The sequence below is a fragment of the Strix uralensis genome, chromosome 40, assembly GCF_047716275.1.
Source record: "Strix uralensis isolate ZFMK-TIS-50842 chromosome 40, bStrUra1, whole genome shotgun sequence".
In the NCBI taxonomy this organism is placed as follows: Eukaryota; Metazoa; Chordata; class Aves; order Strigiformes; family Strigidae; genus Strix; species Strix uralensis.
In genome coordinates this window covers 673,855-691,145 of record NC_134011.1, presented here as the reverse complement: position 1 = coordinate 691,145, position 17,291 = coordinate 673,855, and the positions used below count along the sequence as shown (strand labels likewise).

At 50.4% G+C, this 17,291-nt stretch overlaps 1 pseudogene; it reads left to right on the top strand.

Annotated features, from left to right (window-relative positions):
• Window positions 1-311: 311 nt before the first annotated feature.
• On the top strand, window positions 312-2,585 carry LOC141937307 (vacuolar protein sorting-associated protein 28 homolog; annotated as a pseudogene).
• Window positions 2,586-17,291: the final 14,706 nt, after the last annotated feature.

Below are 17,291 nucleotides of genomic sequence, written 5' to 3'. Positions count from 1 at the left end.
TTGAGGATCTGGGGGACTTCACAGAAGAACTGGTCCACAGCATTGCCTTCACAGAGTGGTAGTGAAAATGTGTTGGCCATGTGCAGGAGAGCCCAGAGAAACCCAGTGCCCCAGTCAGCTGCTGCCACGTGGACACAAGCTCTGCTGCCCAGGAGGGTCCCTAGTGCAGGGGTTTGCAGATGGCAACGTAACTGTCATAGGACATGATGGTGAGGAGACAAAACTCTGCTGTGACTAAGAAGAGAAAGAGAAAGGTCTGGGCAGCACATCCTGAGTAGGAGATGTCCCTGTTTTCCCAGAGGGAATTGGCCATGGCTTTGTGGAGAGTGGTGGAGATGGAGCCCAGGCGGAGGAGGGAGAGGTTGAGGAGGAAGAAGTACATGGGGGCATGCAGGTGGTGGTCACAGGCGATGGCGGTGATGATGAGGCCATTGCCCAGGAGGGAAGCCAGGGAGATGGCCAGGAAGAGCCAGAAGTGCCAGAGCTGCAGCTCCCACTTTTCTGTTGAAGCTTCTGTTGGCCATTTGCTTCCTCTGGGTCATGGGGCCCTGCCCAATGAAGAAAAGTTAGTGAAAGTTTAGGATTGACTGCTCTGGGCAATGCTTTCTCCATTTCTGACAGAACCCCCACCCCCCCCAGCCTCTGTCCTTCCAGAAAGACCTTCAGGCAGCTCCCGGGCTGGAGCTCTGTGTTTACTGGCTGAAGGGGCAGTGGGGAGCAAGGCATTGTGCTGTGGGCTCTGCAGGAGTCAGTCCTGCTGTGCCCCAAAAGGCAGAGAGGAACCTGCAGTGATCGCTGGTTAACTCCACTCCTGAAATCCAGGAGATTTCAGCCTTGTCCCTCCCAGGCCCCCTGGCTGCAGAGCAGAGCTGTGGGGCTTTGCTCTTCTGGCTTTGGCTCCTGCTGCCCTGTCTTACCTGAGGAGCGTGTGCTGAAGGCAGACAGCCTGGACGTTCTGTTGCACTACAAGTGCTCCATGGAGAGTCTGGGGGTGCAAACGGGCAGAGCCTTAGTGCAGAGTGAGGAGAGCCAGGCTGGCCATCAGACTTGCTCTCAGCTGCCCCGTGCTTGCACCTCTGGAATCTGCGTTACTGATTTGTTATTACTTTGAGCTGATTTTAATGATTTTTGGTGATTTGGAGTTAAATAAGGAATGATTTAGAGTAACTATACAACCAGTTATGCTGCTACAAAGTCCTTTGTAAAGTCCCAGGCTAAGGCCACGTAGACTAGTGATCATCATCAACCAGATTTCTAGTCAAAGAATAAGTCTCACAATGAGGTGCCATTGTTAGACTGTGTGGTCAGGACCATTTATTGCCCTGTAGACCAGGTGTCATAAAAGTGACATTGTGAAAGGGCCTCGAAGCATGTAAAATCACAATGTGAGCCAAAATCCTTGGGTCAAGGGCATTGGAGGGTCTTTCTTTTAGCTCAGTCATCCGTGGTGGTCGCAAAAGCAGCCCCCGACTCATTTCAGGACTCAAGTGCACGTGACCGGAAAGAGGTGGGAATAAGAAAATGAGTTACGGGAATTATCATGTTTATGCATGAGAACTTGATTAATATGTTAAATTAAAATAATTTTGTTACTATTAATATTATTTAAATACAATAATAACAACATATAGTGTTATAACTCCCGCCTCCTCGTCCAGTTCAAAGCCGCCCTCAAACAAGCACAAGGCTCTGCAATCAGCTCCAGTAACGACTTCTGCCGCAAGTTCCGGGTGAGCCCAGGTGCTGCCGGTACCTCCAGTGCCACCGCCAACCTGCTGCTGGCATTTGGCGGGTGCTGGTTGTGCTGCTTCCAGCGTCATTTTCCCCATAGCTCAACTGTCCCTTGGCCATGGAGAGAATCGAGCAGGACTGACCCATCACCATCAAGGACGACAAGGGCAACCTCAACCGCTGCATCGCTGGTATGGTCTCCGTACGGTGCCGGGGGGCTGCTGGCACTCGGTTTTGGTGGTTTTGGCAGGGTGGGAAGGGTCATGATTGAGCGAAAGGCTCCTTCTCTGGCAGCTCTTCATCACAGTGATGGACAAGCTGTGCCTGGAGATCTGAGCCACGGGCGAGGTAAGGGCCCCGCAGCAGCGCCAGGAGCCCTGGTTTGGCGATGCCGACGCACCCCAAAATTCCCTCCCTAGATCCAGCCAGACCTATGGGAGCTGATGGAGACGATGAACCGGATGAGCCACCTGCCCCCCGACTTCGAGGGGAGGCGGAAAGTCAACCAATGGTGAGTGCTGGTGGGCCGGCACCGTTACCGGCACCATTTTCGATGGGGAGGGGCCAGCGTGCCGCTGATGTAGCCCCCCTCGCCACGTCCTCCCAGGCTCCAGACGCTCAGCAGGATGTCGGCATCGGATGAGCTGGATGATTCCCAGGTCCAGCAAATGTTGTTCGACCCTGAATCTGCCTACAACACCTTCAACTGCTTCCTCCCCTCCAGAGCCGCCCCCGGCATGTGCCGGCACCACCGGTCCCCCTCCCAGTCCTCTGCTCCCAGTCCTTACTGGTGTTCAGGGGAAGCTGGGGACAAGAAACTCCTTATCTGTCACCTGCCCGGCAAGCGCCGGTAACACCAAAACCACCAGTCACGTTGATAAATACGGTGTGTAATGGCTGCGCTGGTTAAAACCGCGAGGAGCCGGTTAAAACCGCAAGCTTTTGTGGAAGAGCTTTCGGTGCCACATGACGGCCACACCGGCGGGACCGTGCTGGATTCATTCGGCGTCTGGCCAGGGGCTGGGCCGGACGTGCTGACCGCAGAGGTGGAAATCCCGGATTTTGCCGGCGATTCTGGCCCCGGTTGTGGCGTCCAACGGAGGGTCGCAGCCTGAGGGGAGGGGCTGCCATTAGCTCGCTGGGGCTGGGGGGAGTTGCCAGTGCCGATGCCAAAAAATCCAGGGAAACCAGACCTGGGCACATGGGGAGGCACCTGCAGCGCAGGGAGGGGGGATGGCAAAAGGGTCCCCCCTGTCCTTGTCCCCTATTTTGTCCCCCAAGGGGGTCCCTTTTGTTCCTAAATCTCGGCCTCTCACCCCTAAACTCAGTCTCTGTCCCCTAAACCCACTTTCCATCCCCAGAACTTTCTCTTCTGACCCCAAAACCTGCCCTCTGTCCCCTAAACCTCCTCCTCCGTTCCCTAAACCCAGTTTCCGTCCCTAAACCTGCTCTCTGTCCCTAAACCTCCTCCTCTGTCCCCTAAACCTCATCCACCATCCCCTAAACTCAGTCTCTGTCCTTAAACCCACCCTCCGTCCCTAAACTTCCTCCTCCGTCCCCAGTCTACATCCCTTAAACCCAGTCTCCATCCCTAAACCTCCTCCTCTATCCCCTAAACCCTGCCCTCCGGACGGAGCCGGTGGCACCACCGTGCTCCTGTGCCAGAGCCAGGTCTCCCTTGGGGAGGGGGAGGATCCTTGTGCCAGGGTGCCCCCCAAATCCTCTCTGTCCCCCACCAACATGTCCCCTTGGCCCATGGTCTCACCTGACCACCTCCAGGATGTCACCGTCACCCAGGCAGTTCCCGGAGAGCGTGAGGTGACTCAGGGCTCACCCCTCCTGTGGGAAGAGCACCCCGAAACCAGTACAATCCTGGCCGGCACCCCGCAGTGAGCCAGAGGGTGGTGGTGGGGCGTGGGTGTCCCCCACCTTGTCCCCGTGTCCCCTCTCTCCTGCACCAGATACTTGCCGAGTGCTACGGTAAGGGGTCACGGGCCTGGCAGGGACAGAGCCCAACTCCAACCGGACGAAGTTGCGGCACGGGAGGCTCCCGAGGAGCTGCGTCAGCCCTGCCGGGCCCAGGGCGTTGCAGGACAAGGCCAGAGTCTGCAGCTGTGGCGGTCCTGGGGTTGGGCAAAGGTTTAGGCTCCAATGGTTTAGGCGCCGATGGTTTAGGCTCAGTGGCAGGTGCTCACCGGCAAGGGTGAAGGCATTGGTGGAGCCGCAGGCCTGCAGGCGCATCATGGTGAGGGCCAGGCAGCTCTGCAGCAGCTGGGGCAGCGGCTGGCAGCTGGAGTCACCCAGGTGGTTCAGCTTAGGTCCAGCTCTTCTAGGCTCTGCTGGGGGAGAGGAGGAGGTTTAGGGGATGGAGGAAGAGGTTTTGGGGACAAAGATTGGGTTCAGGGAAGAGAGGAGGAGGTTTACGGGACATAGACTGGGTTTAGGGGATGGAGACTGGGTTTAAGGGACGGAGAGTGAGATTTAGGAGACAGAAGGCAGGTTTAGGGAATGAGGAAGACATTTGGGGGGCTGATGAAGAGACTTAGGGAACAAAGGCAGGGTTTGGGGTGGGTTGAAGAGATTTGGGGGGAACAAGATTGTGGGGAGACAAAGAAATTTGGGGGATGGATGTGAGAAGTTTAGAGGATGGATGAAGAGATTTGGGGGTGATATGAGGTTTAGGGGACGCAGAAGAAGTTTGGGGGTGACATGTTTAGGGGGTGCAAAAGAGGTTTGGGGACAAAGAAATCTGGGGGATAATGAAATTTGGGGGATGTGTTGTGGGCGGATATTGGACCTGCACAACTCTATGAGAGTTATATCCAGCAAAGTCGTTTATTTTTCCAGTAGTACATACTTATGCTCTTGCCAAAGCTCTTACTTCATAATTAGCAAATCAGCAATTAGACAGTTATCAGCCTTTTCTCCTATCAGCATAAGACCACTCTAACACGCTCTGTGCAGACCAATCAACTTCTTGTTCATGCGCTGTTCACGCGGTAGTAACTTCTCACAGTTCAGTACTTTTCCACAGTTTAGTGTTGCAGCTGTCTGCTGTTTTCCTCTGCCACATTAGCACAGCTCAGCAGTCTCTTATCTTTCTCCCAAGGCCTGTTTTTCATCAAAGCCTGGCTAGTTTCTCAGAGGCTGTGCAAGGCTGACAGGCCGATGCCTCCCACATCTCCCCCTTCTTTGTTTTATAGCTTCACCTGCAAGAGTTGTTTCAGAGCTTTATCAATTAAGGTTTAGAAAAACTTCAAAAAACATAGTATACCTAAAACAATTCTACAAAAGGCTAAAAATAAAACAGCAGTTACATTTACTAGTTGAAAAGACTAGGACAGTCTTTGACTAAGGAAAATAAGGAAGATACAGAATGGCACACTTACTTAATGGGGTACTAATATTCAGATCTGCAATTGCTGGGGAACCCTGGATGCAGCGAGAATTTAGAGCACCCTTCCTCACAAACCGGAAATCCTACGTGATGCGTCCATCCGTAGGTGAGGCATCCAACATTGCTGCAAGCAGGTCCAGCCTCTAAATCAACAGGCCAAAATAACCGGCAATTTTCTTTGAGCGGAAACATCTGATCTCATCCTCCTGTTGGGTTCCACCCAGAGCCTGGCCACCACTCAAGGGGGAAAACCAAGGGAGTTTCTAATAAGGTTAAACACTTGAGTTCTTAATATTGTTAAACAAAGAAAGTTGAATACACACATTCTTATAGCATTTCATCCTTATTAATAACTACATTTTGTCTAAGCTACATCTTTCACTAGTGACTAGTAAGCCTATATATTTCATCAAGGAGTTGCAATTACTGTTAGCATTTTCTCTTAAAAGAGTTGGCAACCATAGTGTGATTAAGGACAGAGATAGTGTATTTTGTCCTATTACAGTAACAAGCATTACCCATACATTCTGCTTAAATGATCAGTCGAAGACACAGCGAACTGTTGGCACAGGGGCGTCCACAACATCCACAGCCGGCTCCTGAGTGTCCACCGAAAGCTGCCTCTCACGCCTCAGGTATGGTTGCACACATTCTGCCGGTAATCACTGGGGACTGTGATCTGTGGAGACACAAGCATAGCCTCTTCCCCAGGTTATTAAAGGATATGGTCCTTCCCAGTTACACTTTCCAGGTTTTTTGCTAACACTTGAGCCTTGCCCTGGACTTCTTGTTGATCTGATATCTGCAACGAGAAGTGATGCAATATTGATGGCACTTGTGAGACAGGGGAAATGTTCAAAAAGTTCATGGCATATAATGCCTTATTTAGCCTTTTGTGAGGTGTAGATAGATATCCATCTCCTCCTTTTTTGTTGTTGTAATAGATGCTTTAGCATGCCATGCGTACGCTCCACAGTGGCCTGTCTGGTCGGTGAGTGGGGAATGCCAGTCAGGTCTTGACTCCCCACTGTATGGCAGGACGCTAACACTGCTCCAGAAAAGGTATCAACAGACACATGTACATATTTTAACATTCCAAATGCAGCAAAGTGAGTGACATCAGATTGGTATAATTCTGAGGAGATGAGTCCCCGAGGGTTGACAGCACTAGCTGTTGAAGAGAGGGAGTCCTCTGGTATTCAGGGCAAGTCGCAATGATGTCTTTAGCCTGATCCTTGATAAAGAAAACTGGTTTTGTATTGTTCTGGCATTTCGGTGGAAAAATGCATGTGAAAGCCGAGCTTGCTCAAAGACATTTGTATTAGCCACTATAACATGTGCATAGTAACCAGAACAATGATACACACAGGTTCCTGACCAGCAAGTAATAGTAGGTGCTGCCTACCTTTCATGATCAGTTTGGCAAACATTTCTGGACGAGTAGTGACCGTCTTGTGCATTTGATGTGACAAAAGAAAAAACAAAACAAAACAAAACAAATCCATTCAAGAATAACAAGAGGGTCACTAAGTGTTTCATCCTACTGAAACAGCAGAGCATAGGGCTGCCCTGGAGGGTTAAATAATATCAGTTGAATCGGATGGCTGGGCACACATTGCGATGCTCGTGTTTCTGAGATGGCATTAGCTACACGGTGGAGATCTTGTTTCGCTTTCTCTGAAAGTGCTCTAGGTGATGTCAGTGAAGGATCTCCTCGCAAAATATCAAACAAGCTATGCAGATCATCATTAGTTAGGCCCAACAATGGCCGTATCCAATTTATGGTTCCCAACAGTTTCTGTAAATCATTTAAATCTTAACATCAGTTTTAAGTGTAACCTGTTGCGGGACAATGGTCTGTTCACAAATTCTCCACCCCAAGTACTGCCACGGTGATGATCGTTGTACCTTTTCAGGTGCCATTTGAGATACTGAGTCTTTGGTTAAATCAAGAGCCTTTTCCATGATCTCCTGTGTTTCTGCTGCTATGAGGATGTCATCCATATAATGATATATAACAGCCTAGGGGACCTGCATTCTAACAGAGCTCAAAGCCTTTGCAACAAACCACTGTCACATCGTGGGATTATTTTTCATGCCTTATGGTAAACCAACCCAGTGCTACCATCTTGCAGGTTCGCTAACATTAATACTGGAAACAGAGAAGGCAAATTTAGGTGCATCATCCGGATGTAAGGGAATGGTAAAAAACCCAATCCTTTAGATCAGTTATTACAAGATGCCAGTTTCAGGAATCGTTGTTGGGGAGGGCATTCCTGGCTGTAACGTACCCATATCCTCCATGGCATCATTAATGTGTCAGAGATCATGTAAAAGTCACCATTTACCACTTTTCTTTAAAATAACAAACACCAGGGAGTTCCAAGGACTGGTGGTAGGTACGATATGTCCTGCACTTAATTGTTCCTGAACTAAATCATTAAGGTGGCACAACTTTTCCATTGGCAAGGGCCACTGACCCACCCACACAGGTGATTCTGTTTTCCAGGTTAGTTTCAGGGTGGGTTTCAGGGTGGTTGTGCTGCAGTGGCAATTAAGACAAATTTGATCCAATTTGAGTTCCCCATTGAGCCATACAGTCACGACCCCATGATGTAATAGGGGTTTCCAATATAAATGGATGAATATTTGCTACCCAATTTTCTGGGCCCCTTACATGAATGAGATCTTTGCTTTGAAATGTTACAGCATGACCACCAACCCTGAGCTAACAGCCAATCTGCTCAGATATTATGGTCACATCTGCACCAGTATCTAAAATGCCTGTCAGTTCAACAGATTCTTCTGCTTTAGTGAGGGTACATTTTACCAGAGGTCGACCATGAGTCACTGTCTGAGCCCAAAATATTTGAGGAGTACGTGCTGATCCAAATCCTGAGTCACCCTGGCTTCTTGGCATACTATTAGGGGGAGCCGCAGTAAGATAAACAAGCTGAGCAATTTTTGACCCTTTTGTTACTGAACACGGGGGTGACAAGGGTCCAGGCCATAATTCTGATTTCCCCTTCATAATTGGCATCTATGACCCCTAGTAAAATGAACAACCCCTGTAAGGTTGTAGATGATCTTCCCTGTAATAATGGTCTCTCTTTTTTTTCCTTTTTTCTTTCTTTTTTTTTTTTTCTTTTTTTTTTTTTTTTTTTTTCCCCCATTTCCCAACAGTCTAGATACTCCTGTTAGTATCAAGGATACCGTGGTATCTAATGATGTTACTGACTCAGAGGCTGGTAAGTCCACGCCTGATCGGTATCGACTAAATTATTATAAACCACCACTGATTGTAATATTTGATTAGTGTCTTTTTGTTCACACTTGCACCTGGAAGTCCCCCTATCTTCTTCCAGCGTTTAAAAATACAGCCTAGGGGACTCTTTTTGACTATTCCCCTGCTCTGGCCGCTTCCCATCTTGTCTACTTTACCTTAAAACGCTACCTGATTAAGCTGACAATATCCCCCTCAGGCAGATGGTACAAGGGTGCACTCTCCCCACAGACTATGTACCTAAATTCAAGACAACAATTAACACAGAATTACTGCCTCCTGCTAGAGGAGATATTTCACCTATGACACTTAAAACACTGAGCACAAACAGGCAGCACTGATGACCCAGCGGGCGTGCACTAGGGCCCTCTGTACTAAGGAATGTTAACTGGTCCTGCACTACCCCCCCACTGGTACAGAGTCTGCCCTGCGCTTCATTCCTCTGCAGCCGCTTCCCTCACGGGACAACGGAACTGCTGGTCAGAGAACTCCGCACTCCGCATCTGCAGCTGGGCTGCGCCTCACGCACACAAAACAATCACACAACCAAGAGGCCCCTTACACTTATTACTCACACAACATAAAATGACAAATACTACAAACATCAAAACACCATTAAGAATATATAAAGCCATTGCTAGTTGATTATGTGGTGCGTCCAGAAAATTCCCCCTTCTTTGTTTTAAAATCAAGGCCTTTAGTGTACTGACCATCAGAAAGGTTTAAAGTTAGTCCTTTTAGAATGGACAAGGGACTCTGCATCACAGTGTCAGCACCTTCTGTAAAAACTGCCACTTTTGGCATTCGGGGGAGGCGGGACGGACGATTGCGCGGTGCCAGATGGCCGCAGGCAGTCGCTCCATGGCAGGGGGGGCTTGGGGAGGCCCGGGGCCGCTGCCACCAACTCCGTGCTTTAAGAGTGTCTGAAACCAACTTCCAAGTGGTCACTAGCTCACTCGCATGCTGATTCCCCTTGGAAATAGCATCCCACAACCGTTCACTTATTTCAGCCCATTTTGCTGGTATCAGCAGGATACCCATGGTTTCTGCACCATATAAGTAACCTTCGTACAGAAGTTTCATTATAAGTTATCCCTCTCTTAGAGAGTATATGCAGCAGGAGTCTGACAGTGGCCGTCTCTTCTGCGGACTTGTTCTGCCCCATGCTGCCCCCGATTGATCACCTCTCCTGGGTGAGTTTCCATCGATCGACTGTTCTCCTACCTCCCTGCCACAGCCCCACTGTAGACAGTACCTCCAATCGGGGATCCTCCCACGGCGTCTTCTGCGTTCCATCCTGGGACATCGGGGTCACCATTTGTTGCGGGCGAATATTGGACCTGCACAACTCTATGAGAGTTATATCCAGCAAAGCCGTTTATTTTTCCAATAGTACATACTTATGCTCTCGCCAAAGCTCTTACTTCATAATTAGCAAATCAGCAATTAGGCAGTTATCAGCCTTTTCTTCTATCAGCATAAGACCACTCTAACACGCTCTGTGCAGACCAATCAACTTCTTATTCATGCGCTGTTCACGCGGTAGTAACTTCTCACAGTTCAGTACTTTTCCACAGTTTTAGTGTTGCAGCTGTCCGTTGTTTTCCTCAGCACTTTCTTATCTTTCTCCCAAGGCCTGTTTTTCATCAAATCCTGGCTAGTTTCTCAGAGGCTGTGCAAGGCTGACAGGCCAATGACTCCCACAGGGATGGACGTAAGAGGTTGGGGGACGGATGAAGAGATTTGGTGATAATGTGAGGTTTATGAGATGCAGAAGAGGTTTGGGGACAAATCCGGGGGACAGACATGAGAGGTTTGGCAGACAGATCCATTTGGGGGGACACTGCCAGCCCCCCCATACCTGGAAGGTGCCAGCTTCCTGGGGCAGGAGGTGCCGCAGCCCCTGAGCACTGAGGCGGCTACCTGCCAGATCAACAAAAAGGCTCAGGAATGGTGATGAGGACAGCGAGGGGTTTCCTCACCCATTAAATCAGGCAAAACCCCAGACTCCTTCGGGGAAGAAAAACAAGAACATCCCTTTAATTCAAACAAACACTAACAAAACCAAGGCTTAACAGACAGAGTGGGACAGAGAGAGGCGTTAAAAACCGCTTCTCCCCACCCCTCCCTTCTTCCTGGCCTCAGTTTTGTTTGAGGGTCCTGCTTTTACACAGTTTAAAAAACAAATCAGATATATATAAAAAAAAAGGGGGGGGCGGAAACATCTGGTAGATGGGCTTCGCTCGGGCGTATCCTGGATCTGGCCGGGATCCGGGGCACATCTGAGGAGTTGCTGTCTTCTAGGAAACAGCTGGCTTAGGGTCCAAAAGTAGATATTCTTTATCTAGTTTTCAGAGGAAATATGGCCATATTTCATGCTGATAGGATGCTGGTCAGGAGGTTCACTCAGAAGTCAAATCTAGTTTGAGGCCTGTGGTTCCAGCTTTGGTGGTTCCGGCTTTGGTGGTTCAGGCTCTGCTTCGAGGCATGTGGTTCGGGCTTTGGTTTGAGGCCTAAGGTTCAGGCCTTTTTCTGTCAACCTCCCAGCACTAAACTACAACCGTGGAGGCTTCTCCTTCCCACAGAGCCCTGAGGTCCTCCCCAGACAGATCCCTGTTCCTTCAGTGACCCCCACGGGTGCAGGGGGGGGCCCTGCCATCCCCCCACGGGATACAGGGGGGCTCTGCTCTGGCACCTCCCCCCTTTCCTCCTCCTTCCTCCCGCTGACCTCGGCGTTCCCACAAGTCTCCTCCTCATCACTCCTCCTCAAAGTCCTAACCCCCTCCCATGTTCCCCATCTTCAATATGTTATGGCAGAGGCATGGCCGCCGGCGCTAATTGGCCGCCGGCGCTAATTGTCCCGGCCTTGGCGCAGTGCTGGGTCCCGCTTGGAGCTGGGGGAGCTTCCGGAAGATGCTCACAGGGGCCACCGCTGCAGCCCCCTCCCCTTTCACCAAAAACCCCACCACACGCACAAACCCAGCACAGCTTCTGCTCTCAAACTAGCAAAATTCTCCGCCGAATTTGAATTTTCGATCGATCGATCGATCCCTGGCCGTTGCTGGAGCTCTGCTTTCCAAAAACCTCCAGCACGTCACGGATTTCAAGATGATAAGCCAGCCAAAACCCACCTTTGGTCTTTTGCTGGTATTTCTCTCACTGAAAAAAGCCAAGTATTGAGGCAAAGCCCCACCAGCTCCCCCCCCCACACTGTCATTTTGAGATGGCTTTCTCAACAGTCACTTCCTCCGCCTGAAAATCCCGCTCTGATTTCTCCTCGGGGACTTGATTTTGAAGCTCTTTTCTCTCCCTGTGGCTTCAGGGCAGAAACAACCTGTTCCACACCTTGCTCATGTTTCTGTACGTCATGGAGACCAAAGAATCCGGGATGCTGGGGTGAGTAGTGCGAGGGGTGAAGGGAACGTCCTGCTGCGAGGCTCCTCGTCGAGCTGAAACCGCTCCAGCGGGGTGACGAGAACGGGGTTAAAACCACCTTCGCGTCTGGAGCGGTCGCAGCTTTTTCATCCAATTGGATAAATCTTAACGGGTGTGAGCGAGCAGCGACGTCCAGATTCTGCTTCGTCCTGGAAGAGCCGTGCTCGAGTCACGGCAAAGCACAACGCCTGCGTGGTGAAGTGCACCCTGGAGAGTTTTTCATCTCCTATTTTAAACAGGCGTTTAAATTTCCGTGCAATTTCCTACGATAATTTTAATTTCTGCAGGTGTGTCCATCTGGGTATACCAGGAGTTGATGTCCTGTGGATTTTTGGAGAGGAACATCCCCCACGGGATGCGGCTCTGAGGAACGATGCCGAGAGGAACCGAGCAGCGTTGTTGTGTCGTTGACTGACCCGGACTGGCTGCAAAAAGGGATAATTTCAGGGTTGTTTGGGGGGGGGGGGGGCGGGGTCGGGGAAGCGTTTTGGATTCCTGGGCAGGTTTTAGGGTGCATTTTCTCTCTGCAGGGCCAGGGGAGCTGCTGGGTTTTGGTGTGAACCGCCTGTTCCTGGTGATTCTTGTCCCCCGGCAGCCGCTGGGTTTTTCCTGTATTAAAGGAGTTGGTTTGAGCAAACGCTCATTTGGGTTTTTCTGGGAGCTCAGCAATGCGCAGTCCATAGCCGCATCAAGGGGGGACTTGGAAGAACCGGGTTTAGCTGGGATTGACCCCCCACCTCCCACCTTCTGCCCCCCACCCCGTTACTCTCCTGTGAAAGGCTCTTGACGGGCAGAAATCCTCTTTTTTTGACCCAAAACTAGGTGTTTCTCGGGGAGCATCCCCGGGGCCGAGCTCCCTGTGCACCCTGGTGACTCTGCACCCCAATAATACCCTGCGCCTGGTCCCCAGGCACCCCCAGAAACCACACAAACTGTGTACCCCAAGATACCGTGTACCCCAGTATACCGTGTACCCCAATATACCGTGTGCCCTGCTCCCTGCGTACCCCAATACACCGTGTACCCCAGTATACCATACACCCCGCTCCCTGGGTACCCCAATATATATACATCACAAGGAGTTGCTCAGGCCTGGCACTGCTCCTGCCCTATCCCCTAGTCATCTACAGGTGACATCAAAAGCACCTGTACAAGCCAGAGCCTGCTCCTCCCCTGTCACCCACTCAGACACAGGTGACATCACAGGCATCTCACAAGCCTGGGCCTGGAACTGCCCTAACACCTCCTCAGCTACAGGTGAGGGGCAAATCACAGAATCACAGAATCATCTAGGTTGAAAAGCACCTTGAAGATCATCTAGTCCAAATGTTAACATAACATTGACAGTAACCAATGACACCATATCCCGAAGCACTAAGTCGACCCTTCTCTTAAACACCTCCAGGGATGGGGACTCCACCACCTCCCTGGGAAGCCCATTCTAACACCTAATAATGAGTTCTGTAAAGAAATGCTTCCTAATATGTATACTAAACCTTCCCTGGCACAACTTGAGGCCAATCCATCTTGTCCTATCGCTTGTTACTTGGTTAAAGAGACTCATCCCCAGCTCTCTGCAACCTCCTTTCAGGTAGTTGTAGAGGGCGATGAGGTCTCCCCTCAGCCTCCTCTTCTCCAGACTAAACAACCCCAGTTCCCTCAGCCGTTCCTCATACGACACGTGCTCCAGACCCTGCACCGGCTTCGTTGCCCTTCTTTGGACACGCTTGAGTAGTTCAATGTCCTTTTTGTAGGGAGGGGCCCAATACTGAACACAGTAATCGAGGTGCGGCCTCACCACTGCCGAGTACAGGGGTAAGATCCCTTCCCCGTCCCTGCAGGCCATGCTATTTCTGATACAATCCAGAATGCCATTGGCCTTCATGGCCACCTGGGCACACTGCTGGCTCATATTCAGCCAGCTGCAATCAACACCCCAGGTCCCTCTCTGACTGGCAGCTCTCCAGACACTCCTCCACAAGCCTGTAGCGCTGCTGGGGGTTGTTGTAGCCCAAGTGCAGCACTCAGCATTTGGCCTTATTGAAACTCCTACAATTGGCCTTAGCCCATTGCTCCAGCCTGTCCAGGTCTCTCTGCAGAGCCTCCCTACCCTCGAGCAGATCAACACTCCTATCCAACTTGGTGTCGTCTGCAAACTTACTGAGGGTGCACTCCATCCCCTCGTCTAGATCATCAATAAAGATGTTAAACAGGAGTGGCCCCAAAACCAAGCCCTGGGGGACACCACTCATGACCGGCCACCAACTGGATTTAACTCCGTTCACCACCACTCTTTGGGCTCGGCCAGCCAGCCAGTTTTTTACCCAGCAAAGCGTGTGCCCATCCAAGCCACAAGCAGCCAGTTTCGCCAGGAGAATGCTGGGGGAAACGGTGTCAAAGGCCTTACCAAAGTCAAGGCAAACCACATCCACAGCCTTTCCCTCATGCAATAAGCAGGTCGTCCTGTTGTAGAAGGAGATCAGGTTTGTCAAGCAGGACCTGCCTTTCATAAACCCACGCTGACTGGGCCTGATCACCTGGTTGTCCCACATGTGTTGTATGACGGTACTCAGGATGAGCTGCTCCATCAGCTTCCCAGGCACCAAAGTCAGCTGACAGGCCTGTAATTTCCTGGATCATCGTTCTAACCCTTCTTATATGTGGGCGTCACATTGGCCAATTTCCAATCTGTCGGCACCTCCTCGGTCAGCCAGGACTGCTGGTAAATGATGGAAAGTGGCTTGGCAAACACCCCAGCCAGCTCCTTCAGCACCCTCGCGTGTATCCCATCCGGTCCTATGGGACTTTTGAATGTCTGTGTGATGCAGTAGGTCACTGACTATCTCCTCCTGGAATGCAGGAGGGTCGTTCTCCCAGTCTCTGTCTTCTGCCTGAGGAGGCTGGATTCCCTCAATACAGCTAGTCTTGCTATTAAAGACTGAGGCAAAGAAGGCATTAAGCACCTCAGCCTTTTCCTCGTCACTTGTTGCCATCTTTCCTCCTGCATCTAGCAGGGGATGGAGGCTTACTCTGGTCTTTCTTTTGCTGCTCACATACTGTCACGGTCCACTCGGTGGACACGTGATGGTTCATTTGCTACGATCACGAAAGTGTAAAATTAAGGTGACCAACACCAGACTGCATAGCAGTAAACAAACAGTAATACTTTATCGTGTTGCCTGTGAAGTGGCATGCAATAGTTAGAGATGGGTAGAAGAAAGGAGGAAAGTACAGTTTAGAGAGAGGAGGAAGAGAGGTTATAGCTACCACCACTGATCTCAAGGCGTCCTAACGGTCCCGGGTCCAACTGATGCTGCATCACCAATCATCGTCGTGATCCTTGGTGGGGAAGCTTGTAGTTTTCATTGCCAAGACGTCATCTTTTATGCTTAGTAACACAGCTTGCTCCACCTCTGCCTCAGGGGTCTCTGCCCTTCTCAGAATTCAATTATCATATCTCCGCCCTTCTCGAGCGAGGCCATCACGCATGCGCAGGGGGGAGTGTCTGAGGTGTGGTCAGTCTTGGAGGCGGGTAACCTTCAACCAGGAGGTGTGCTTTGGTATTATAATGAAGCAAAGTTCATCTAAGGTTCATGATTTCTTCATCGATGTTATGGCAACAGTTGCGATCCATCTTTTTTGACAGTGGCTATGCAATTATCTCTAACAGCTCCGGCTAGGCCCAGGTACCGAACAATAGCACAGCACTCTGTACTGCATGGCTCAGGCACCGAAGAACAGCACTGCACTGCCTGCACCACACGGTTCAGTACTAAGGAAAACAGCACAGCACTGGCTGTGCCACACAGTTCTGCATTCAGGAGCCTTTGCACCACATTCCACTCCAGGGATCCGCAAATGTGTTCCAAACAGGCCATTGTCGGGTACCTCACTGTCCATGTCCCCGATGACAATGTTGAGACAATGCTGATCTTCTGACCGACTCTTACGCATACTTACAGAAACATTTCTTGTTGTCCTTGATTGCTGAAGCCAGATTAATTTCCAGCTGGGCTTTAGACCTCCTCATTTCCGCCCTGCATAGCCTCACAGCATCTTTGTAATCACTGTGAGTGACTAGCCCCTTCTTCCAAAAGCTGTAAACTCTCCTTTTCTCCCTGAGTTGCAGCCAAAGCTCCCCATTTAGCCAGGGTGGTCTTCTCTGTCGCCGGCTTCTCTTACAGCACCCGGGGACCGCCTGCTCCTGAGCCATTAACGCTTCCTTCTTAAAGAGTGCCCAGCCTTCCTGGACCCCTATACCCTTCAGAACCGTCTCCCAAGGCATCCTGTCGAGCAGGTGCCTAGACAAGACAAAGTCAGCTCTTTGGAAGTCCAGGATGTCAGTTCTGCTGCCCCCCTCTCCTGGCCTCTCTAACAATAGAGAACTCTATTCTTAGATTGCATGGTTGCTGTGCCCTAGTCGACCTCCAACCGCCACATCATCCACCAGTCCTTCTCTCTTCACAAAGAGGAGATCCAGCAGGGCACCTTCTCTGGTCGGTTCACTTACCAGCTGCATCAGGAAGTTATCTCCCACCCTTTCCAGGAATCTCTGGGACTGGTCCCGCTCTGCTGTGTTCTATTTCCAGCAGATGTCTGGGACATCTGTCTGGACCCTGCACCTGTGTCCCGGTTCAATATTGGGGTGGGTTCTTAAATGATCCCAAGAGTGAGATTAAGACACAAATGAGGTCAGATGTTGTATAACCTTGTGAACTTTATTTGCTGTAACAATTAGTTATAGTGATAGGACAGAGGGGAAAAGAAGGGGAAAGTCAGAATCCCTAAGCAAGAAAAACGGTAGATATGCAGCTAATTACCACCACCACCAGGGATCCAGTGATGTTGGCTTGGGGTTAGTGCAGGTGATGGTGCTCCAAACTCCGCTGAGGTCCCGGCTCCAAGCAACAGGTGTCGAAGAAGGTGCACGCCGAGGGAGGAGTACGCAGTCCTTTTATTGTCCCAGTCCCCTCGACCTTTTCCAAAGAGTCTGCCCATTTCATGCCAGCCTGCATGTCTTACCCCGATCATGGGGCTTTGTCGGGTACAACTTGAAGGACTCAGACAGAACGGCCTGTACTGCTCCGTTGTTAGAGGGGGATGTACTGTAACTTGTAGGCTACAAGCCTTGGGAAGCCTGATAAAGGGAAGAGAAAAGCGCTGAGGAAAGTGCTGATATGGTGAAGAATTGCTAACCTGTGAGTCATGCTTGATAAAGGGCCGAAGACGGTGCAGACAGCAAGGAATTTAGAGTTTTTTATAGGAGCGGCTTAGTTGCTATTAGTCCAATTGCTAAAGGTTAAGTAGCTACCAATTAGCGTGCGCTGATAAGAATTCTGAAGCATAGCAACCAATCAATTTAACACATGCAACTTCTGATTTTCTATAAAAATGAGTGTTACATGTAATAAAGTGGAGAACTTTGCTTGCATCAAGCCTGTCTCC